Genomic DNA, 23,794 nt, shown 5'->3' with positions numbered 1-23,794 from the left:
GGGGAGCAGCCAGGGACACACAGCAGCCGCTCCTTGTGGTCAGCTCTATGTTTGGGGGCGGCTCGTGGGCTGGGAGAGCCCCAAGGAGCCCTGGACCCAGCCCTGTATCAGGGACGGCTTCCTGGAGGAGGTGATTTACCCAGGGTCCCTCCTCACATTCCAGCCAACCAACTTCCAGTCTCTGCTCTGCCCACCTGGCTATCCCTAGAGACAAGGGTGTCAGAACCCACCAGAATGTGAGCCTGAGTGTCTCGGGGAGAAGGGGAGGCGCGGGGCAGGGTTCCCCATCGCGTGGCCATCAGCGGTATCTGGAAGCAGTTTGGTCCTGAAACACGCCAGATGGCGTCATCAGCCTGGTCAGAGCAGCTAGTTCATTCTTGTCCCCTCGTCCAGGGCTGGAATGCCCCACCAGGTGGCGGAAAGGGCCCCACCTTTGGGGACACAGGCCCGGGATGGTAGCTCTTCTCCTCAAGCCTCGGTTTCCCCATCCCACCTGCCGATGTCAGGAGAGAGCAGCTCAGAGAGCTCAGCTGAGGCTGGAGGGGGTGCACGGGGCGGGGGTGGGGGGGGGGCACAGGGGAAGGGCGGGGCCAGGCAGGAGGACCTGAGTCCCCGACTGCGGCTGGGCGTCTGGCGCCACCTGCTGCCTGATCCAGGCTCCCGGCGGGGCTCTGGCCTGGGGCGGGCCAACAGGTGAGCTCCCCAGGGCAGGGGGGCAGGCCGGGGACTGCTGAGATCAGAGCCAGGGCCACACGGCACTGAGGGACGGGGTGGTCCCCCAGGGCCCAGCATCTCAGGGGCCTCACTCTTGGGGTCATGGGGCTGGGCTGGCCTGTCCATCTCCCTGGCGGGCACATACTGCTGGGAGCCCACAAAGAGGTTTCATTTCAGTTTCCTTTAAAATCCGAAGGAAAAATGAATACAGATTTTCCCCACTATCCAAAAGTACAGCGTTCCCTAGGAAAACTTCCCTAAACCGAAATACATAAAGCGAAGAAGCAGTTACCATTAATTTATATGAAAAAAAATGTTTCAGTGTTCCCAGACCTAATAAATCACGTCTCTTGGGCATTTCTGATACTCTTAGGACACGTCCTGCTAACGGCTGCACAACATAACTTGAGACAAAGCACAGATACTCGCAGACGCGGCTCAGAGCTGCGGCGGCGCGATGCTCAGGGGTCCCGGGGAAGGGGCTGGGCGGGGCCGCTCACCATCCCGCTGCTCGGGGCGTGCACTGCGTCTGCGCTGGCTCGGTGTGAAGCCAATGCCGAATGCGGTTTTCCCTTCCCCTCCCTTTTTCCCATAAAATCAGAACTCCTGTTTGGATTTGTTTTCAGTTAGCAAAAACAGGTACTCATATAGGTCTTTTGTAGAAGCCAAGCGGCCAGCCACGAGCTTCTGAAAACATTGTGTGTACACACTATGTATAGTGAATCCTCTAATCGTGCACAGCGTTCAACGCACAACCTCTGCGGTAATGAGCCGGTCCTGGGGTATATTCCCTCCGTACCCCCCAGTCAGGCAGGGCGTTCTGTGATCTGTTTTACGAAGGAAGGACCCAGGAAGGGCACGTGCCCCGGCCCCCGGCGCTGCCCGGTCCGCCTGCCAGCGTGGCCTCTGCACTGCCCCGCCCGGAGGGTGAGCGCCCCTTCTGTCCCTCCTGCCGTCGCTGTGGCCCGGCAGTGCCCCCTCCCCCACCCGGGCGGCCAGAGCCTCGGCCTGCCCCGCAGGCCCTGCGTTTCCCGACAGCGACACCGTGTGGCAGCACGAGGAGGTGGCGGCCGTCGACCCCGAGGCTGCGGAAGGGGATCCCCACCGCTCTTGGGCTAGATGCCTGAGGTTCAAGGTCAAGCCAGGGGAGGGGGCCGCTTCTGCTCCTCTGGTGTGTGCGGATTCCGCGTGTACCCCGTAGCCCCCGCCAGGCCCTCCGTGCCCTGGGGGCACCAGTCACCCCTGCCGTGGCCCCACTCACAGAGGGCGCCGAGACCCAGGTGACACAGCTGGTCGCATCCTGTCCACCGCCACTGAACCCTCGGCATCACTGCCCCCCCCCACTGGCACAGCCACACCCAGGGCAGACCTGCGAGGGGCGTGGGCACCCTCCACATGCGGGGATCCGAGGGCGCCGCAGGGACTCAGGCCACGGCTGTCCCCAGGCACTGCCTGCTGGCCTGGGCCCAGGCTCCCTGCAGGAAGGGAGAGGTCCCCCCAGCGCGAGAGGATGGGGACACTGGCTTGTTTGGAGGCCTGGAGGTGGGGGTGGCCCCTGGCAAGAGGAGCCCAAAGGGAAAGCTGGGGCTTCGGTGTCCAGGCTGAAGAGGATGGGTTCTCGGGGGTGAGGCAGGCCTGCGTCTTGCTGTCATGCCCGTGGCCCCCCGGCAGAGGCTTCACGCCCACCCAGTGTCCCTTAGCCGAGATGAGTCTCCCTGGTGTTGTTGCTTCCTGGAGCAGGCAGGGTCTGAGGGCCAGAGTGGACCAGGAGCCTGGGGGGGGGTCTGGGGAGTCCCCATGGGAGCTGCGTGAAGGTGCTGCGCTCAGCCTCTCTCTCTCGAAGTGGAGCAGGTGGGAGCAGCCAGCTTGCCCGTGTCAGGTCCTGGACAGCTGGGGGGCTGGGACGGGCCAGGAGGGGACAGGGCCATTCTGTGGCCTGAAGGGGGTTCACGCTGTCACCCACGCTCAGTGATTTCTGGGGGTCGCACTTTTGTCCTGACCCGTTAGGGTCCCAGAGCGGCCTTGTCCAGTGTTGGTGTTCTGTGAAGCTCTTTGGGTTCCTGGGAGAACAGCCAGGCCCAGATGCTGTCCCAGCCGGCTCCCAGCCGCCAGGCTGTTCCACTTTCTCAGCACTCCCCACCCCCATGGTCTATAGCCTCCCGGCCCCCACCCCCACGAGGCTGGGGCTCCCAGGGTATCTTACTCCTGCAGTATCCCCAGCACCTAGCCCGGTGCCTGGCACACTGTTGGTGCTCAATAAACACCCCGTGACTGAAGAAACGATTTAGAGTGAGCACATGGTCTGCTGGCATGGAGCCCAGCTTTGGGAGGGAAACTGGTGGGAGGGGCAGTCGGGCAAGTGGGTGGCAGGAAGCAGCACCTGGGGACCCTGGGGACTGTCCCCTAGAAAGGCCTTGAGATGCTCTTGGACTCAGAGGGCTCCCTGGATAAATACATCCAGAGCAGCTGCCTACAGTGTCCTCTCTTGGAACTGGTGAGATTTCTGAAGGCTCTGACAAGGCCTGCATGGAGGACACAGGCCTCTTAGACTTGGTTTAACCCACAGTTTCTCGGACAGGCCTGACCACACCCACCAAGCTGGTCAAGTCACGCCAGCGAGCTGTAGCCCAGCCTGGCCTGGCAACTCTGCATTTCTTCTGGCCACCAAGAAGAGAGAGGGCCCCAAGGTGGTGGCCACCAGGCTCAGACCAACACAGATATGCCTGGACCATTGTGGTGACCAAGGAGCACCTTGAAGTGTGTGGGTTTGAGAATCATTGGGAGGTGACACCGACCGTGGGATGGATTGGGGGCTGACTGGGTGGCCCAGGCCTCTCCGGTGGACAGCTGGACAGTCACTGAGACAGAGGAGTCAGGCTGGGGACAGGTCCGGAGCAGCTGAGGTTTAGGATACATGTGAGGAACTCCGGGGACTGACCTTGGGGGCCACCTGGGCCCTCCCTGCGGGAAGCCAGACATCAGCACTGTGCACCTCGCTCCTCATCCGTCCTGCCGGAGGGCCATCCAAGAGACACCCTCAGGCCCTCAGGGTCGGGAAGCGCGCCTCACACCCTGCTCCCACCGGAATCAGGCCCGGCTTGCGAACGGCAGCAGGGTCCCCAAGAACCCAGGCCCAGCGGGGGCTAGGATGGGGCTTAGAGCCAGACGGTGAACCATAGTGTTCTGAGGGACCCTGAGCCAGGCTCAGGGCCGGGACCCGCCCCCCCCCCCCCCCCGACCAAGGGCGGGAACAGAGACACAGTTCCTGGTGCTTCTGATCTTAGGCAAGGCCTCGATCCCGGTGGAGGCAAAGCTGCCACTTCTCTCCTGCTGAGGCGGACTGTGAGGTCCAAGGCCAGCAGCTGTGCAGGGTGGGCCTCGGGACTGGGCGGAGGCTGGCCCTGCTGCGCCGCCCAGACCTGCTCCCGTTCACTCGTGGTCACTCAGCGGGCTCTGAGACGCTGCTGGGGACAGCGGGGCAGGGCCTGGGCTTGGCCGGAGCACACAGACCAGACCCACCGGCAGGGGTCTGCACAAGCCCAGCTGTGACCTGAATCCCTGCAGGGCGGGGCCGGGGTCCCCCTGTGCCTTAAGCCGCTTTGACCCAGCCCCCCAGCCAGGGGTCCTGAGCTCACCCAGAAAGAAAGCAGACACTGATGACCTCAGGAGCCCCAGCCTCTGTCTCTCCCTGACCGCTCTGTGAGCCTCAGTTTCCCCATTTACACAACGAGGAGGACCTGAGCTTGAGGGCCCCGGGACCACTCTGGTCCAACCTCCGCTGTAAGGTCTGGGGTGACCACCAGGTGGCACCCGGCACCCGGTAAGAAGGGCAGCGTGGGCTGGGGAGGGTGCTCGGCCTCTGTTGGCGGAGGGTGGTGGCCTGGGAGGCCATGTTCCCCCGCAGTCCCAGGGCCCACTAGGCTGTGGGATCACCGGCAGGGGGTGGGGGGCGGTGGACGTGGGGCGGATTCAGTATCAGCCAGGCCACCCCCGCGGGAGGCAGGGCCCCTTCTTCCCTCACCGCACCCCCTGGGTGGGTCCAGTGTTCTAGTGGCAGGCAGGGGAGGGGTGGGGGGCGGAGGGGGGACATGGGACGGCCCACCTTCCAGCCACCGGAAGGACCGCCACCCGCTGCCCCTCCCATGTGCTGTGCGGGGTCTGAGTCCTGGGCTGACGTCCACCCCCATGTCTGTTGGGACTCACCCCACCCCCACCCCGTGGCATTGGGCCACGTTACCTGTGTCTCTCTGAGCCTCAGTTTTCCCCTCTGTAGGCCAGAAGCTAACCCTGGGTGGGTGAGGCTGGCCATGCCTTCCACGCAGGTGGGGCCCGAGGTCACAATCAGCAGCATCTGAGATGGCAGGAGAAGGTCCAGGACAAAAGCCCCCGTCATCCACCACTTGCCAGATGGCCAGAGGCCTGGGTCTCATCGGATCCCACAACGGGGGTTGAATCAGATTTCCCATCCCCGTGCCTGGGACGGGGACACTGACACCCAGAGAGGTCAGCATCATGTCCAGGGTCATACAGCAGTGTCTCTTGGGGACAGGGGTCTCCCTCTCCCCTGCGTATACCCTGAGCCCAGCACGGACGCGGTGAGCAGTAAACACTGATTGTCATCACGGGCTCGGTCACTGCTTGGTGCCCCTGGGTGATCAGCAGCCTCCTAGAGCCTCGGGGAGGCCTGTCCCGAGGGAATCCTAGAGGTATCCCTCGGCCCCCCCCAGAGGGCCACCCCCCAAAGTTCTAGACTCACAAGGACAGGGTGGTGGCAGAGGGGGCGGGGAGCGTGGGTGTGGCCGTGGGCGGTCGGGCAAGTGTCACCCCTGGCCGCTGACAGGAACTGGGTACCGCGGGCCCTTCCAGCCCGGCTGACCCTTGTCCCAGTGAGGGGCAGCAGCTGGCCTGACCCTGAGGCAAACTGGTGGGTGTAGGGGAAGCAGAATAGGAGTCGGGCCGAGCCCGGTGGGCTCCATTGCTCCAAGAGACCCCGACAGCCAAGGTGGTGCTTAACGGGTCAGCCTTGTCTGGGAGGCCATGGGCTGTGCGGCCTCCCTGGGCCTGGGCAAGGCGGTCCTGAGGAGGCCAAATCCAGACTCCCGTCCTGCCTGGCGCAGGGCCCGCCTCCCAGAGGGAGCAACTGTGGGGCCTGGAGGGGCCAGACGTCACCTAGTCCTCACCCACCTGGTTTGCAGCCTCGGCTTGATCTCTAGCTCCTGGGGGCTCACTTGCAGCAGGGGGGAGCTTCTCCCTCCAGCCACAGGAGGCCTCCCCCACCCCAGAGCTCATGACACCCAGCCTCTGTTCACGGCGGGCCCTCTGCTTAGGACGCCCCTCCTGCTGCCCCCTTTCCCCGTCACCTTCACCCAAGCCTTCCATCACAGCCGCCACCCCCAGCTTCTGACACGGCCCATGTCATCTGACCCTTTTGTGCATGTTCTCCGCCCCCCCATCTTAATGATAAGAAATCTGCCCAAGGTCCCACAGCCTGACAGACGCACATCCTGCCTGGGGTCGCGGGCACACTTGCACAAACACGAGCAGGCCTGGCTTTGCCTCCACCAGCTGCCCTGGACGCCAGGGTCCAGCTGCTCCACCTCTGGGGAGCCTTCCTGGAAGCAATCTTTCCTCTGGGCCCCGCACTTGCACCCAGACGTTCCTAAGTCCTGGCACTGGGCTCCACGGACGGCTGGGAGTGAGGGCGTCAGTTCATGGCCCAGGGCAGCCTCGAATGCAGACTCGCCAGAACAGGATGTTTATCACCTTGAGGGATCGCCTTGAGGGGTGTTGCCTTCCAAAGATCCTTCAGCTGGGAAACAGATCTGGAACGGTCAACGGCTACACAGTAGGGTTTGGGGAGGGGCTACCTCGGTTTTGGAGGCACAAGAGAAACAGTGGGATGGAGGAGAGTTCGCGGACTGCTTCCTGGGACAGTTAAGTCCTGAGTTGGATTTTGTAGGATGAGTAGGAGTCTGCTAGCTGCAGAGTAGGAAAAGGAATGAGGAGCCCCGTCTTCACACTCTGTGATTATACGTGTTTGTTGTGGGGGCCTTTGGGGGGTCGCTACGTGGTTTGCTGATGTGGTGGAAGGGTGAGGGACCCGCTGTGGGCACCGGGGACCACTCATACCCAATAAGGCAGGTCATTCCTAGAGTCAGTCTCAGAATTAATCAGGAAGCTGTTGTTGCAGGTGACAGAAACCCAAGCCAAACCAGCTTAGGCCCAGGGGGTTTTATAGCCTTTGACAACCAAAACTCCAGGAGCTGGACCGGCATCAAGCATGGCGGGATCAAAGGGTGTCTTCAGGACTCTGCCTCCCCCATTTCTGCTGCCTGCTTTCTTCCCCGTGCCAGCCCTTTCAGGCCGGCTCCCACCGACAAGGCGGAGCAGGCCACACCTCCGCCCCGCTTCCCGACCCTACTCTGCCCCAGACTTCAGGCCAGCCCCGAGAATATGACACACAGCTCCTTCAGGCTGGGTGCCTGCGCGGGGACCGGCGCTGGTCTGACCCTGGAAGACCCCGGTGAGTGACACAGCCAGGCGGCCCCCCGTGCTGCCCCCTCCCCTCCCCCTGCCCTCCCCCTCTCCGGACCACAGGCCCCTGGAAGAGTACCCCCCCACCTCGAGTGCCCCAGCAGCCCTCCCCCGGTCCCCTGGGCTCTAGCCTGTCCCCTGGCTAGGGCTGCAGGAGACTTGCCAAGGAGAAAGCTGGGTCACCCCCTCCCACGTCCCCCATGGGGAGGGGGAACCTGGCTGCCCAGTCACTGATGCCCTGTGTCACCATTCCGTCTTGTGCCCCCTGGCCACACCAGACCCTTCGAGGCTCCCTGCCTTTGGCCCGCATCCCCTGCCAGGAGAGCCCCGGCCAGCTGGCCCGTCCCAGCTCGTCCCCATGTAGGCCGCCCCCTGCAGCAGGGCCAGTGGCCACCATGCCCTGCCCCCACTCCCAAGCACTTACTTCCAGCTGTGGCACGGCTGTCTCTGGGCAGTTCCCCGAGAACAGGTGTGGGGCAGGCCCAAAGGGGGCTTGGGAAGCTGGGCACCCAGCGGCAGAGGGTCTGCCCATGCCCACCCGTGGCTGTCCGTGCTGTCCTATCTCTCTGACCGCGGGCCCAGCAAGCCTCCCAGCCCCCTACAGTTTCCTCGGTGGCAGCCCCAGAGTGAGTGGGAGCTGCCCCTCCACCTCATGGGGCGAGGGAGATCCGGGGCTCCTGGCCAGCCCACGCACAAGCACCGTGTTCGTTGGCAGCCAGCTCCCAAGCACAGCTGGGCTGCTAGGCCGGGACCTAGGCCTGGGGACAGACGCGTGACCTGGCCGCACAGTAGGGCCTCTGAGGGGCAGTCAGCTCAGGGGCCCGATGACCTTCCCAGGGCAGCCGGTCAGATAAGGGCCAGAAGCAGGCCTGCTGGCTCCTGACTGGTCGTCCCCCTCTCCCCCGGGACCCACCTTGTGCCAGCTACTTGACCCAGTGGGCTGGGTGCTACTGCCCCGAATCACCCCCTTTAGTCTCAGGCTCTGGGTGTTTTCAGGGCCAGGAGACAGAGGCTAGGCAAGATCAACCCAAGGTCACACGGCGGTGAGTGACAGAGCTGTGGTTGGAAGCATCTGTGGCCCCAGCCTGCATTCTCCTCCCGACACCTGATGCCCCTGCGTGGGGAGACGGCTCCCCATTTCACAGGGGAGGAAGCTGAAGCCCGGGGAGAAGCAGTTCCTGAGGTCAATGCTGATCAGGAAGAGTACCGGGTCACGGACTCAAAGCCAGCCCTTCCTGCCCGCGTACCCCGCCTTCGGATGTGGGCCTCCATAGTCCACCCCCACCCCCAGAGCAAGCGGGTCTCTGTCTGGCCTGAACCAGGAGTGAAAGCTTTATTTGGGAGACACTACATCTTGGGGTGATGGCAGCAGCATAGAGCCCCCCAGGGCAGGGAAGCCCCTGGGGAGTTCGGCTTCAGAGAGAGAGCTTTGCAGTCAGTGTAGATCATGGAGGGAGGGAAAGAACTCTAGGCAGGGAGGGGAGGCGGTGCGTCGAGGGTCCATGAGCAGCTGAGAAGACAGGGTTGGTACCTGCAGGGCACAGAAGTCCTGGTGGGTCAAACGGGGAAGAGTAATCCAGAGCCACACCTGTCCTCACGGGACATCTCCTGAGCTCTCCCTGTGGCCCTGCAGGCCCGTTTCAGGGACTGTGGTGCTGAGTGACACCAGGGAGCATTGCAAGGAAGTCCCTATGATCAGGGAAAAGCAGATGAGGAGAAGTGGGGGTACGTGGTTTGGGGACATCGATGCTTCTAGAAGGAGTTGTCCAGCATGAGTGTGGTTTTGGGGGCCAGGGCCGGGGCCAGGTCCCAAATTCAGGAGGTAGTGTGAGTGGCCCCAGTGGCCGGGGTGGCCAGGATAGGGCCCGTGCCCGAAGTATCTTCGTCTGGCTTCTGGATCATGCTTCCACATCTGCGCCCAGCCCCAGGCAGGCCGGGAAGGTAAGTCCAGGCCCCTGAGTCGAGGTGGGGGGCTTTGGCATCTAGGCTGTGTGTGTCTGGCACCTGAGGCCTCGGGTCCGGCAGCAGATCCAGACTCCTGGGCGGCCTTGGGGTCCACGGCCAACGCCCCCCACCCCGCCACAGGACAGGAGATTTGCACACCCTCAGCTCTGGCGTCTGGGTCCAGATCACCTGTGAGGCTGACCACAGGGAGGGACCCGGTGTTCCCCACCCTTCAGAGGGGCTCAACCTTGGTCTGTTGACATCCAACCAGACCCGACCTGGGATTTCATCTTGTAGCTGACTTTCTCCGCGGGCCCGGTCTGCGCTGGCTGACGCTGTGAGCAACAGCTGTCTCTCTGACCACAGCTGGTGGGGTCCTGGCATCTGGGGAGGCTGGAGGTCCAGGGGGTTGTCGGAAGGAGCTGGGCCTCACGCAGCCCTGGGGGCACACACCACTGAGCTGGCCTCGTGGTGGAGCCGTTTGCCCCAGGGCTGGCTACCGGCCAGGGCCTGGCTGGGGGGGACTGGAGACGCTCAGGGTCAGGGGAGCAGCGGGGCGGGGAGGTGATGCGGACAGACTGTTACGGGAACAGCCCTCCCTGGAGCCACTGGGCCGAGGGCCCCACTCAATGTCCGTGTGACATGGCCACAAGAGTCCAAAGGCCAGGTCAAGGTCAGGGCCGGCCAGGGCTAGAAGCCAGGGCTCTTCCGCATGCTGAGCCCCCTCCCCGGCAGTAGGCCGCAGCATTCAGGACTGGGCCAGCATGAGGCCGTGGTTTTCTACTGTTCTGGGGAAGCCAGCCCCAGGCTGCGTTAGCTGCGGGCCGGGGTGTGGAGTGGCAAGGAGGTGGCGTGAGCCTGAGGACCTTACTCTCGAGGCTGTGTCTTTTTTTTTTTTTTTAAGATTTTATTTATTTATTTGTCAGAGCGAGAGAGAAAGAGAGAGAAGGGGAGAGAGTGGAGCGTGCACACAAGCAGGGGGAGCAGCAGGGGGAGAGGGAGAAGCAGGCTCCCTGCTGAGGAGGGAGCCCCATGTGGGACTCGATCCCAGGACCCTGAGGTCATGACCTGAGCCGAAGGCAGACGCTCAACCTACTGAGCCACCCAGGTGCCCCTCAAGCCTGTGTCTTTAAAAACAGCTCCCACTGTGGGAACAGAGTGTACATTCCAAGGGCACAGGAGGGGTCAGGAGCCTCCCATCGCCCACAGCCACCTGGAGAGTCAACCGGCGGACACTTCTTCTCGGTGACCTCCTCCCGGAGAAAGCTGTGAGAATTCTCAAATTCTTGCAATCTGGGCATGAACCTGGATCTCCTCCAAGATGGAGAAGACGACCAGATTCAGCTGGAGCAACAGGGGCCGGTGTTGAAGGCCAGAGCGGAGGCCCAGGACCCAGCGAGGAGCCTGGAGAAGGAGGTCCGGAGAGGCCGGTGTCCGGAGTGAGGAAGGAGAAGCCAAGTGTGTCCCAGGCACGCCTGTGGGAGGACTGGGGCATCGCAGGACAGAGGCACAGTGGGGACAGCAGGGGACGGTGACCAGCGCTGGCCGGCTGGCCACCCACACCACCTGCCCCAGCCTTCTCCCAGAAGGAGCTTCCGAATTCCCAGCAGCCATGGGCCTGGTGATAGGGCTCAGATCAGGGAAGGAAAAAAATAAATTCTTTGTGCCGCACAAACTGTTGCCCTTTCCCACAAGCACTTACAATTCTGGCTTTGTTTCCGGGGAAGCAAATGATAGAGAGACTCGTGGCTGTTCTGTTCGCATTATGGGGGAGCCTTAAAAAGGAGCCCCCCGGAGCCGGGGGGTGGGGAAAGGGCGCCAGCTGTGAGCTCGGTGGCCAAGCGGGGAGGCGGGTCACCAGGGGAGGGCATCCCTCAGAGGCTGGCCTGGAACAGGCACCCTCGCTGGGGTGGGGACACTTACCTGGGAAACTGGAAGATGGAGCTCCCCCAAGGACAGCATGGCAGCAGGCTCTTAGAATGGGCTAGAAACCAAGAAACACAGGCGAGATGCCCTCAAGGGGGAGAAGTTGGGAAATGAGCAACAGAGATGGTCAAAGGTGCTGGCAGCCTCGTCCTGAGAAGCCTCCTGCCCTGCTGACCTTGGCTTTGCACCCAAGGTCTTCTGATCTGAGCAGACCATGGCTGAGCGGAGGGCAGGCCCTGGCCCGAGCCAGCAGTTCTCCCCAGGCCTGCATTTGCCTCCACCTCCACCACTACCTCGACTCTCCACGGCGCTGCCCGAGAGAGGACGTGAAGACTCACATGTGTGCACACACAGACATGAACACGCACAAACGGGCTCACACACGCAGACGTGAATGCGCTCCACACACGGATATGTGCAGATGCACACGCAGAAGCACACACGTGCACACGCATGCGCTCACGCGTAGAGGCTTTCGTGCATGCTGATGCACACGCGCGAGCACACACACGCGCTCGCATACACGCATGTTTGCACTCAGAAGTGCGCCACACCTAGTCAGCCAGGCGGCACGCACACGCACACATATGTGCACGGTCACAAGCATGCACACACACACACGCACACATACGCACAGACCCACGGTGGCGGGCGGAGCCCTGAGCGGGGAGGCTGTATGGTCTCTGCTCCCTGCTCTCCCAGGGGCCTGTCCCATATGCCGAGTCACATAGCCCTCCCACTCTTCTTTTTCCTCTGCTGGAGGAAGCAGTAGAGCCGGGCTTTTGGGGAGCTCCCAGCTCACCCCAGCAGGATGAGCTCACGCAGGTGCAGTGCCTGGTTTCCAAGGGCATCTCCCTCCCGCAGCTGGGGCTCACTGTGCCCAGCCCGGCAGTCGGGGAGAGGTGGCTCAAGGTCACGTGGCCTGCTGAAGCCAATGTTCTTGTTATTGTTTTGAAATAAACACCCTGGGGCGCTGGGTGGCTCAGGCGGTTGGGCGTCTGCCATTGGCTCAGGTCATGATCTCCAGGTCCTGGGATCGAGCCTTGTGTCGGGCTCTCTGCTCAGCAGGGAGTCTGCTTCTCCCTCTCATTCTCCTTCTGTGCACGCACTCTCTCAAATAAATAAATAAAATCTTTAAAAAAAAAATAAAAAAAGAAAGAAACATCCCTTCCATTCTATGTTGACAGAGACAAATGGAGGCCTTGAGACGCCGGTGGGGAGACGAAATTCTGATTCTATCTCTAGTCCACCAGTCGACCAGTGGATGACTCACTATCCACCAAGTGCACATTCAGCATCTCTGACTTCCCAGGATGTGGGAGGACATGACCCTGAAGAAAACTCAAGTCTCTTTCCTGTAAAGCGGTGATATCCCAGGCAAAGCCCTGTGGTAGCGTGGTGGGCGAGCCCCACCTTCCTGCCCTCCTATCCCCCACCGCCGGGCTGCACCTGGGCGCCCTCTGTGCGTGCAGCACACACTGGGCTCCAGAAGGGGTGATGGACAGGTGGAGGGTGTCCTGCCCACTCACACCCTCCTCAGCTGCACAGGAGGTTCCAGAGACATTGCCACGACCCACATCACCCAGCATTGGCCAGGAGGTATCGTGGCAACAGTGAGCAGTGAGCCAGGAGGCGGGGCCCCAGCAGCTGCGAGGCCACCCAGCTGGCTGGTCCCCCTCTGCGCCTCCGTCTCCTCGCCTACATAAAGGGGCAGGGGGTGTTGACCCAGGACATCTCCCTGGAGCCTGGTGTTGCAGGAGCCTGGCAGGGTGCCGGGAAGTTCCTCCCGGCAGACTGGGTGCAGGGGTTCTGGGGTACAGACTGGCCTCCCCTCCGGGGCAGCATATGGACCAGAAGGAGCCACAGCAAAGCAGCCCCAGGCAGGGTGGTGTGAGGCTGCCTGGTGACTTGTCAGGGTTGCTGGGCTGCGAAGGGCCTGTGAAGGGCCTGCCCCCAGGCCCGTGGCCAGGAAAGCCTCACCCCCTGGGAATCGGGAGGACCTCACAGATGTAAGCCTCCCCCCAGCACTTCTCAAATGCCCGGCCCCACCCTGAGGAGCTTTCGGATGTCACCTCATTGACCCTTCCAACAGCCTGACGAGGCAGCACTATCATTATCCCCTCTTTAGAGATGGGCAGACTGAGGCATGGAGAGGTGACATGATTGGCCCATGGCCCCACAAATGGCAGAGGCAGTCTACTCCCGTGGCCGTGATCTTGACCACTATGATGACACAAAACAAGCCCCCCACCCAAGATGTCCACGTCCTGATACCCAGAACGTGAAGGAGTTGCTTTGTGTGGCAAAAGGAACGTCGCAGATGTGATTAAGTCAAAAATCTTGAGATGGGGATAGGATGGTGGATTTCCTCACGGTGTCCAATGTCATTGCAAGGGTCATGAGAGGAAGAAGGGGGCCAGAGTCAGAGGCTGGATGGTGTCAGGCTGCTGGCTTGGGAGGTGGTGGAAGGGGCCATGAGCCCAGGAATGCAGGCAGCTTCTAGAAGCTGGAGAAGGTCAGGACACTCCAAAGGGAGCTCAGCCCTGCCAACCCCACGAGACCCACATCAGACTCTGACCTCAGCACTGAAACATTAAGTCTGGGTTGTTTTTAGCCACAAAGTGTGGTCATTTGTTACTGCAGCCATAGGACACTCATACAATTACTGGGTTCTTGACCTCCTTTCCGTGTTTCTCCAGGGGCTTTGTCCCCCCATCTCCGTGGATACAAAATGAGCACTACCGTGTTGGGCAGTCAGTGGGACTAGGCTTTCTTACCCAAGCTCCTCCTCCCGTGAGCCCTCAGGAGGAGGGGAAGGGGGAGAGGCCTCTCAGCATCCACCTGTCTGCGGGGCTTGAGGATTTTCCTAACGGGACCCCTGCCTGCCTGGCATCTCCCCTTCCATGGTGTCTCCCTATCAGGTGGGGAGGGGGATCCAATTTTACCCAGGTCTGAGCACACTCCCTTCAAACACCACCCCTCCAGCCCCCAGGAAGGAATAGGAGGTGGTGAGGGCTGCAACTCTATGAAGACTCTAAAAACCCTAGAATTTAAGAGCATGAATTTTATGGCATGTGAATATACTGTCCTAAAGCTGTTATATTAAAAAAAGAAAAGAAACACTCATTTGCAGAATTTTGGTGCAATGTCAAAGAATACTCACGATTACCTGAAACCACTATTAAATGCTTTCTCTCTCCCCCTCCCTGAGGGAGGCTGGGTTTTCTTCACACACGTTTGTAGTAGATCAGATGCAGATGCAGAAGGAGACGAGGAGCCAGCCACCTGCCATTAAACCAGACGTTCAAGAGCCTTGCAAAAATGTTTTAAAAAATTGGAGGAGGCTTTGAAAAATATAATCACTTTGTAAAAGTGTTGTATACGTTCCCAAATACAGGGCTTCTTATTTTTATATGAATTCATAAACATTTAAAGCTTTTTTTCAATTTTAATTCTAATACTGGAGATATCAACAACTATAGCCCACATGAGCAAAATATATTGGGGTTCTCAATAGCTTTTAAGAGTAGAAAGGAGTCATGAAACCAACATCTTTGAGAACGGCCATCCTTCACAACCACCACTTGATGGAAGTTAACACCAAGGGGACCCTAGACTACAGATCTCATTCTGATTCCACTAAATGTTCCAAAATCTCTTATAGCAACTGAAAATCCTGAAGGGGAAGTGGGGGGTTGGTGTTCAGGGGTACAGAGTTTCTGCTGGGCAAGAGCAAAGGAGACAGAACATGGTAATGGTCTCACAGCATACACTTAGAAATGGGAAATTTAGGGCACCTGGGTGGCTCAGTCGGTTAAGCGTCTGCCTTCGGCTCGGGTCATGATCCCAGCGTCCTGGGATCGAGTCCCACGTCGGGCTCCCTGCTCTGCGGGAAGCCTGCTTCTTCCTCTCCCACTCCCCCTGCTTGTGTTCCTGCTCTCGCTATGTCTCTCTCTGTCAAATAAATAAATAAAATCTTTAAAAAAAAAAGAAATGGGAAATTTGACGTTATGTTTATTTTACCGCCACAACAAAAAAATTACATGTAAAAAATAAATTAAGTATATTCAAACATAGTCAGTAACATATGTATCATAATAAAAACAAGCAAAATTACAGAGCACATATGTGATATATTTTACTATAAAATAATATTGCGGTATGAATAAACACAATCACTAGAGAGCTTTATGCACAAAATAGCTGGCATTGTTAAATCCGAACATGTAGGAGGTAACGTACCCAAGAAAGGGTAATTTTTTAATGCCATGATTTCTGTTGTTATTTGTATTTATAACCTCAGAAAAGATCCTAATTCCCAGGAAGCTTCCAGTCTGGTGGAGATGGACTAGTAAACAGACACGTATGACCCAGGAGGATCAGCAGAGGTGCTGGGGCTGATGGAGCATGGAAGAGGAACAGTGCCCGGATAGAGGAGATCAGGGAGGACTTCCCGGAAGAGGCGGTATCCCGCACGAGGGAAAGCTAGTGTGACACATCAGATTGCAAGTGGAGAGGCTGACAGAGAGATGGGGGTGTGACCCTGGCCGACCCCAGGGGGGTGGGGAGAGGGTGGGACGGAGCCTGGTGGCTGGTGGATAAGGGAAGTGAGACTGGAGGTCCCGTGTGAAAAGACTCTGCGGGCCGGTGGGGGAGGGGTCAGGGCCCAGCAGCCTCTTGACTGGGCCTAGTAGATCTTCATTACCTCTGACTCTGTCAGTGACCATCCGGGGCAGCTTCAGTACCCCCCACAAGGAAACCGAGGAGCTGAGGGCTGAGGGGATGAGCCAGACTCCCCCTGCAGAGCCGGGACTGGAGCTCAGACTCTCAGCACAACTTTACTGCCCTGAAAAAAGGGTGATGGGGACAGGGAGCTTCTCGCGGTGAGCCCTGTGTCACCCACCCGGCTGTTTGAGTCTTCCTTTCAGAGCCTGTGCCCGGCCCCGAGGGCCCAGTGAGGATCCCATGGGGTCCTGCCCTTTCCCTCAGTCCAGAAAGTTCCAGTTGGACCTCAGGTCCTGCCAAGAGCCTCTCCCTCCCTGCCCCGCCACCGGCCGACCTCTCAGGTTCCCTTCCAAAGGGGTCAGAAGCGACTGGGCAAGGAGGCCCAGGTGTGGGTGGGAACGGGGCGCCTGGTTCCCTAACATCGTGGTGCATGAGTGAGGACACATGAGGCAGCCAGGCCCTGGTGCCCGCTGTTCTGTCCGTCTGCCAAAGAGTGCCCCATCCGTAACCTCTTCATCTGATGCAAGATCTATCACCTCGCTGGTGCCAACAAGAAGCCAGAGCCCACTTTTAGACCAAAGCAGCAAGTGACTGGGAGAGCCACTGGAAGCAAGCTGGAGGGTGGGAGGCCACAGTGAGTGTCCCCTCCCTGGGAAGTGGTGGGGACAGGACGCAGAGCCACCCTTCTACTCCCTGTTTGCAGAAGGCAGAGGTGGGCAGCTTTCTGCCTCGGCCTGGGACGTTCCGGCTGAGAAAGGGAGCTGGCTCCCCCCAGGCCCTGAGCTCTGCTGCTACCAGGCCTGGAGACTGGTCCTGAACACATTCCCAAAGCCCAGAGCACGAGCCCCGCTGAGCATAATTCACCGCAAGTGCTCAGCCCAGAGAGTCATGTGTCTGCTTTCCCCCAGCGAGGCAGGAAAAAATGCCTCCCTCGTGGGCTCTGGCAGCTGGCTCCTGGGATATGTCCCAGTCACGCCCCCAAGCACAACTCAGAGTCCCCGGCTGGCAGGGCACGTTTGAGATCAGCCAGCCCAGCCTCTCAGTTTACAGTCGAGAAGGGAAGCAGGGCGGTCGTGGCTGTCCAAGGTCACGGTGCCCAGGAGGGGAGTGGGGGGCACAGTGGAAAAAACAAGGACATGTGAGCCGGCCCTTTGGGCACCCGGACGGGGCCTGGGGCTCCCGGGTTTGCGTCTCGGGGCGATGGCTCAGCCCCTCCAACCTCAGTTTCCACAACCGGGAGCAGGGGAGGCAAGCTGCCTACTTGAGGCTGAGCAGTGCTGAGTGCAAAGTGCTCTGTGCACACGGCGGGCACGTCATCCCCGACCTCTCTAGGCGGCCAAGCAGGGAGGGAGACAGGCACCTGACCCTCTGCCCCGGAAGAGCAGCAGCGAGCCGCTTTGCTCTGGACCAGCACCGCTCTTAAGGGACACGCTCAAAATCCCTGCTTAGTGAGGGACCACTGCCCCTGTACCAGACAAGGTGGGGACACAGCAGCATCAGGGACAGCCAAGTCCCCGTGCTTAACGTGGGAACCAGAAGACAGACCAGGATCACCGAAGACTGAAGTAACAATTTAAGCTTCTGTGTCTGCTAAGCTCAGACTAGGTTATTAGGAGAAGCTCTCTCTCTCTCTAGAAATAAGTAAAACGTCTTTTATTTAAAAAAAAACCCTTACAAATCATGATAAAAACCTCTGCAAGTGGCCAAAATAGTGGAGAACCTCCAGGCCAACCTTGGGTGGGTCAGCCACTTTTGCCCTGCGGCCCTTTGCCAATCTGGAGAGTTTGGGCCTTGACCTTGACGGGGAGGGGCATGTGAGGACAGAAGTCAAGATACCAGGTTTCTAATGGGAGATTCCCCCTCATGTGAGGCTAGAGGCCGGAAGGCCACGTACCAGGGACTTGGGAACAAGGAGGCGTGGGGGAACTTTCTGGCAACTCCGCAGGAGTTGGAGAAGGAGATCCGCGCCAAGGTCGCTAGCTGGTAAAACAGGCGTCACGTTTGGGAAGGACCAGCTCAGTCCTCGGCACCTACCTAGCCATCACTAAAGTGTGTTTTCCAGGTTGGGGAGGGTGGTTGTAAAATTAAACTCAGCACTAACACTTCCTTCCACCTGGAGAAAAGAAGCGATGGGTTTACAGTCCCCACCTCCTGGTCTGTCTTTCCCACCAGCCATCTAAGGAGGCCGCCTGCCCGGCTGCCTGTCTGGTGCCCTGCCCCACGCCACCATCCCCTTCTAGGGATCGTTCCAGTGACTGCCTTCACATACGCGTGGAATTCAGCTCTCTTTCTGCCCCCAGCCATCTCCTTCCCCTGCGTCCCCCAGGCTCCCGGGCAGAGGGAACTCCCCCCGCCCACCAGGCTGGGCTCCCCCACCCCCGATGGCATGGGAGCCGGCCCCCATGTGGGTGTAACTCCTGCAGGCTCCCAAGGCAGCCGCCCACACCCTGCTCAGTCGATTTGTCAAAGATCAAAATCGGGCCCTGGCAGAGGATTGTATATTCCATGCTGCAAGTCTCAACACAAACCGGAATGTTGACTTGCAAATAAATATCACAAGTAAATCTGGAGGAGAGAGCTAGCCGGGTACAAAAAGACTGGAAAAATGTCAGGAGGCCTTCGTAACGTGCTGTGTGTTTATCAGTAAACAGAGCTCGTGGGGGCCAGGAGGTCCCGGACTTTGGGCTTTCCAAACCAACAACATGTTCAACAGCTTTGGGGACGGACCTGGGGGCCGCCGAGGCAAAACACACCAGTCCCTATCAACCATTATCAGCACTTCACCTAAGACATTTTTTTTTTAAGATTTTATTTATTTTTGACACAGAGAGAGAGTGTACAAGCAGGGGGAGCGTCAGGCAGAGGCAGAGGGAGAAGCAGCCTCCCTGCCGAGTAGGGAGCCCGATGCGGGACTCGATCCCAGGACCCTGGGATCATGACCTGAGCCGAAGGCAGTCGCTTAACTGTATGAGCCACCCAGGCGCCCCTCACCTAAGACATTTTTATTAAGAAAAGGCATTTTCAATAATAACCCAAGAAGGTAAAGGACATACTCTCAGGGAGAAAAAGGATGTTTCTTCAAATTGACTAGTTGATGCTTTACAGGAAACACAAGGTCCTTGCTTCTCTTCCCCAACTTGCTATAGACCGGGGACATTTGGCACACATGGCCTGTCCCTGCAGAGGACTGGGGACCACAGTCCACTCCCTCATTTTAGTGAAAGCCAGGGCCTAGAGGTGCCGATAGAACGTCCTGGCCAATCCCTTGCACATTTCGGGAGCCTCGTGGGTTCTGGCTCCTGTGCTGGGAACCCGGGAATGACTAGCTGGGGGAGGCCGGCCCTGCTCCAAGGAGCTCTCTCCGGAGGCTCACAGCCAGGGCCGAGGGCCTGCAGACTACTCGGGCTCAAGTTCATGCTGCCTCGATGAGCTGGAAGGACTCATCCGTAAAAGGCAGAAGCCAGGGTAGACCTGAGGGTTGCATGAGTGAGCAACAAATAAGCACTTTGCCTGGTGTCAGAGAGGTTTGAGGCCTCAATGGACGCCGGCTCACCTGAGTGCTGAGGCAGGCAGGGGAGAAACACATTTCAAGACAGTGCTCAACTAGACAAAAAGCTACATGGGAGATGGTGGCAACCCAAGGAGCAGGGCAGCTTTGCCGGTGGGATGGATGCCAAGCAGGCTTCCTAGAGGAGGTGACCCTTGGCAGAGCCCTCGGGCAGGTGGTCACCAAATCTCGACTATGACCTACCTATCAGGTCCTGTCCCTGCACTTCCTACATGCTCCCTGCTAATTCTCTCCCCAGGGCCCATGGAGATAAGCACCACTGCCCCATTTTATAGATGAGGAAGTTCAGTCAAAAGGTCATTTGTCCAAGGTTCTATAGTATGAGTCAAAGGTAGAGCCAGGTTTTGACTCTACGTCTGCTTGATTCCTAATCCCAAGTTCTGTCTACTAGTTTCATGAGGGAAACTGGGGGTGTCCCAGGCAGAGGCAGTGATGGGCCTATATATCTGTATTTACTATGCATTTGTGGGTGAACATGCTGTTCTTGCATGTTCTTGGCCCCGGCACTGTGCCTCCCAGCGAGAGTACAGTTCACAGTTGGGATCCCTACCTGGGTCAGATAATTGCGAACCCCATCTCCAGCAGAGTGGACTATCCTTATCGACCAAATGCATCTCTACATCATGCTTTACGGTGAGGCTCTCACCTACTGGGTCACATGGGTCCTGAAGCTCCAAGCCCGTGCCCTAAACTGGACAAAAGACGTCAGTGATGCAGCCCCTGTCCTAAGGAGCTTAAACCTCCAGGGGATGGAATAGTGCGTACCAGTGGGAAGGATATCTTACTCTTGGAAAGGGAGGAGAGGGCCAGCCTTGCTACAGGTGGGCTGTCGTGGGCTTCTCAAGCATGGTTGGTTATCTCAGGTTAATTATCAAAGAGGTAGAATGTCTAGGACAGCAGCAGTGGCTGGGCCTACAGAAGGTTCCAGAACCTGCAGGCCTCATGTGAGTGACTAGCTTTACCCACCACCACCACCACCTCTGCTTCAGTAATAACAATCGGTTAGCATGCATCATTACTTATTTTTTACCAATCTGATGGAATCAAGCCTAATTCCCCACTCGGCCACCTCTGCCCACCTTGCACCATTTCCAACCTCTCCCCTTGAACTCGGCCCCTCGCTCCTGCCACGGCTTCTGCACGTGCTGCTGCCAACCCACAGTGCCGGGGCCAAGACTGATCCTTGACACGGTATGCCTGTGCCTGCCAGACACCACCGGGGTAGCAGGCCAGGGGAGCACCGGCTTCTGGACCAGACCTCTGGGGTTACCCTGGGGCTCGTGCAGGTGGCAAAATGGATCTGGACTCTGACAGCCTGGTTCTTGCTCCCTCTTGGACATCTCAGCCGAATGATGTCATTTCTGGCCCTCGGTTTCCTCATCTGTAAAATGGGGATGAACCCAGCTGCCTTGCAGGACTGTTGTGAGCTCCATGCCCTAATGTGACAAGACTTTGTTATCTGGGCCCATGAGGTTCTGCTGTCGTTGCTAGGATGGCAGCCACGCACATGCCCTTCGTCGGCCCCCACCGAGGGCCAGCCATGGGCCACAGGGCAGCTCCATCTTTGCCAACAGCCACCTCTCCGTTGCTCAGCCTGTACTCCCTGCCCCCATCGATTTCCACCACCTGACCTGAGGGCAGGCTTCCAGGAGATCAGAGGCCACTGCCCTGGCTGATGACACCCTGGGAGCACAAAATCCATCTCATCAGAGGCTTTGCAGATCAGCAAAGGGCAAACAAGTGACCTGTAGAGGCTTTGGTTCCTGGAAAATGGCTTACCTAAGCTGGGGGGCAAACAGACAGACTCTGGCCTGGCCCCCCAGCCCTGTGGGACCTGCTCCCTCCCCCGCAGGGCTCGGGCCGGTGGTCAGGTCTCACCTTCTTTCTGAACACAGATGGCAGACATCACCTTCTTACAAGTTCATTGTCTAACCCACAGCCTAGTGTCTAGTGGCAGGAGACCCTCCAGCTACCCCCTCCTCTCTGAACATCCCAGCATCTCGATTCTCCCCCAGAGGCCGAGGGCAGAGCCTCGGTAGCTCCGGTGAGACTGGGCGAGTTGGTGCATCCAGGAGCGGCTCAGCACATGTGAGTGCCACAGACCCCCCTCCTAGCCTGGGCTCTGCAACGGGCCTCTGTGACCTGGTGCCGCAAGCGGCCTCTCTGTGCCTCGGTTTCCCGATCGTAACGTGGGCACCATAATAATCATGTCTCTGAACATCTTCAAGATTAGAAAACGTGGTTAGAAACTCTGAAACAGCATCAGCCCCAAATAGATGGAAGCTATGGACTAAGATACACGTACTCCCAAAGGCTCCTAGTATTTATTAAGGCTCCAGAATGATCCGGGTGGTCAGACACATTGTCAAGAGCATTAGTTTGTCCCCGACGTTATAGATCCTGCTCAGCCCCGCACAGGAGGCTGTCTCTGTTCTGTGGCATTGCCCACGTTCCATCAACGCTGCAGGTAAGGAGAGAGCGAGGGAGAGACTTCCCAGGAGCTGGGGTGGGCACGGGTGTTCTTTGTGACAGTTTCTCCTATGCTGGGTGTGTGACAGGTTCTTCACGGCAAACAGGAACCCACGCGCCCCCACCCAAGGGCAGCATGCATGGTGCTCTCATGGATACTCCCAGGTGTCCCGAGCATCCTTCTCCTCTCTACCTGGACGGGGGTGGGAAGGTATGGCGGGCTGAAAGCATTTGTTCAAAAGTGACAACTTCGGACACATGCATGAAAAACAAATTTTCTCTCCCTAAAATCTCGAGAGCCCCAAGAATCCAAGAATATCATTTCTCTCTGTCTGCTAAGTGTCTACACTACTCTGTTGAACCCTATTCAGCTTCCTCTGTCCTCATTTGAGACAATTTTTACCGGGTCTTTCCAACCGCCTGGTTGAACTGGGTTTATGGCAGACCATCACCGCGCATGCAGGAAAAGAAGCCAACAGCCCTGCATTTGGACTCCTGGTTGTTCACAGCCCGGGGTCTGGAGTATGTCAGATGACATCTTTGACGTGAGCTCGGTACCTCCTCCGCCACTCTATCCCGACGCCCAGCACGGTATATGGATCCTAGCTGCGGGAGTAAGGCGTGCTGTTCAGCCTGCCCAGCCTGTGCCATAATCCAGCATATAATGTGCATGGATCACCTTGAAAACTGGAGCATAATCCAAATATTGGTTATTGCTAGGATGTGCAATAAAAGTTGGGCTTGTCCTGTGCGAGTGGGAAGGTTCTGTGGGTGTCTGCAGGGAAGGGCAAAGTTCACCACAGGTAGGCGCCAATCCACAAGGGTGAAAGGGCCAGGTACGGCCTGGGCTCCAGAGTCTCTGCGTAGTAAGGGGATTTGTTTGGAGCTGCGTTTCCTGCCCTGAGCAGGTCCTCCTGGGCGCTCGCCGCTACAAATAGAACAGTGGCAGGAGCAGCGGGAGGGCAGGGAGGAAGGCTGGCATAGCACACATTTCGTTCCCAAGGGAGGGGTGTCCCGATGCGCCGGCACCGGGGGCTTTGTGCATTCCGTGCGTCGCCGCGCAAACAGAGCAGCTTTGCAGCTCTCTCCCCTCCTCCTTGTCATTGGCTGCTGGGCCGCGACCTCCCCCTGCGCTGGCAGAGGCCCAGAGCCTTGGCCGGGCACAAAGTCAGCCCCTCACCCCTGACGCACGGCGGGAGGGGGCATGGCTCGCCTGCAGCCGGGGTAGGGGTGTGGGTGTGGGGCGGGTGGTCGGAGTTGGCAGCGGGTGCCCACGCTGTCCCCGCTGCCCTTCACCCTTCTGGGTCCCCGCCCGCGGCGCCCGCCCGGGCACCTCGGCCACCTGTTGACGCGTCCTCTCAGCTAGTGTTCTCTTTCTCCTTCTTTTGGATGCTGGGGTGCTTGGGACTGGTTCTGCCCCGACCGCCCCCCACCCCGCGCACCCCGCGACTACGAGGGCACTCGCACCTCGGCCCGGGTCTAGACCAGCTCGCCGTAGGCCAGCCGAGCAGGGCTCCCCAGGGAGGAGGGGCCTTGCCTGCGTGGCCTGGGCGCCGGGCGGGAACCTCCAGGGTCCCGCGGCCTCGCGCCCGCCCCCGCCCCGACTGCAGCCCCTCCCGGTGCACGGGGCTGGACGCGCGCCGACGCCCAGCTGCACGCGCTGTCCCGCCGTGGCTCTCTACCCGCCCGCCCGGTGACCTCCGCAGTCCCTCCGCCTCTCCGGCCTCAGTTTCCCCCCCGGTGCAGCAGGAGCCGGGCACGAGGTGGGAGCCTCCGAGGCCGCGGCCCCGCCCCCGGCCCCGCGGGCAGCCAATCGGGCGCCGCCGCCAGGGGGGTGTGTCCCGCCCGGGGCCAGGCCAGGGGCCCGGGGAGGGGCGGGGCTTCCGGCGGCCACCCGCGCGAGCCGCCCGCGCG

The 23,794-nt window shown here is 59.4% G+C and overlaps 1 protein-coding gene across 1 annotated transcript in view; it reads left to right on the top strand.

Moving 5' to 3' along the window:
* The window catches only part of PPARA (peroxisome proliferator activated receptor alpha), a 99,775-nt gene that overhangs the window by 17,352 nt on the left and 58,629 nt on the right, over positions 1 to 23,794 (top strand). The gene's annotated exons all lie outside the window — the stretch shown is intronic.

Source organism: Neomonachus schauinslandi, chromosome 5 (genome assembly GCF_002201575.2).
Source record: "Neomonachus schauinslandi chromosome 5, ASM220157v2, whole genome shotgun sequence".
Classification (NCBI taxonomy): domain Eukaryota; kingdom Metazoa; phylum Chordata; class Mammalia; order Carnivora; family Phocidae; genus Neomonachus; species Neomonachus schauinslandi.
Note: the sequence above shows the minus strand (reverse complement) of the source record. Positions and strands in the feature narration are given on the sequence as shown.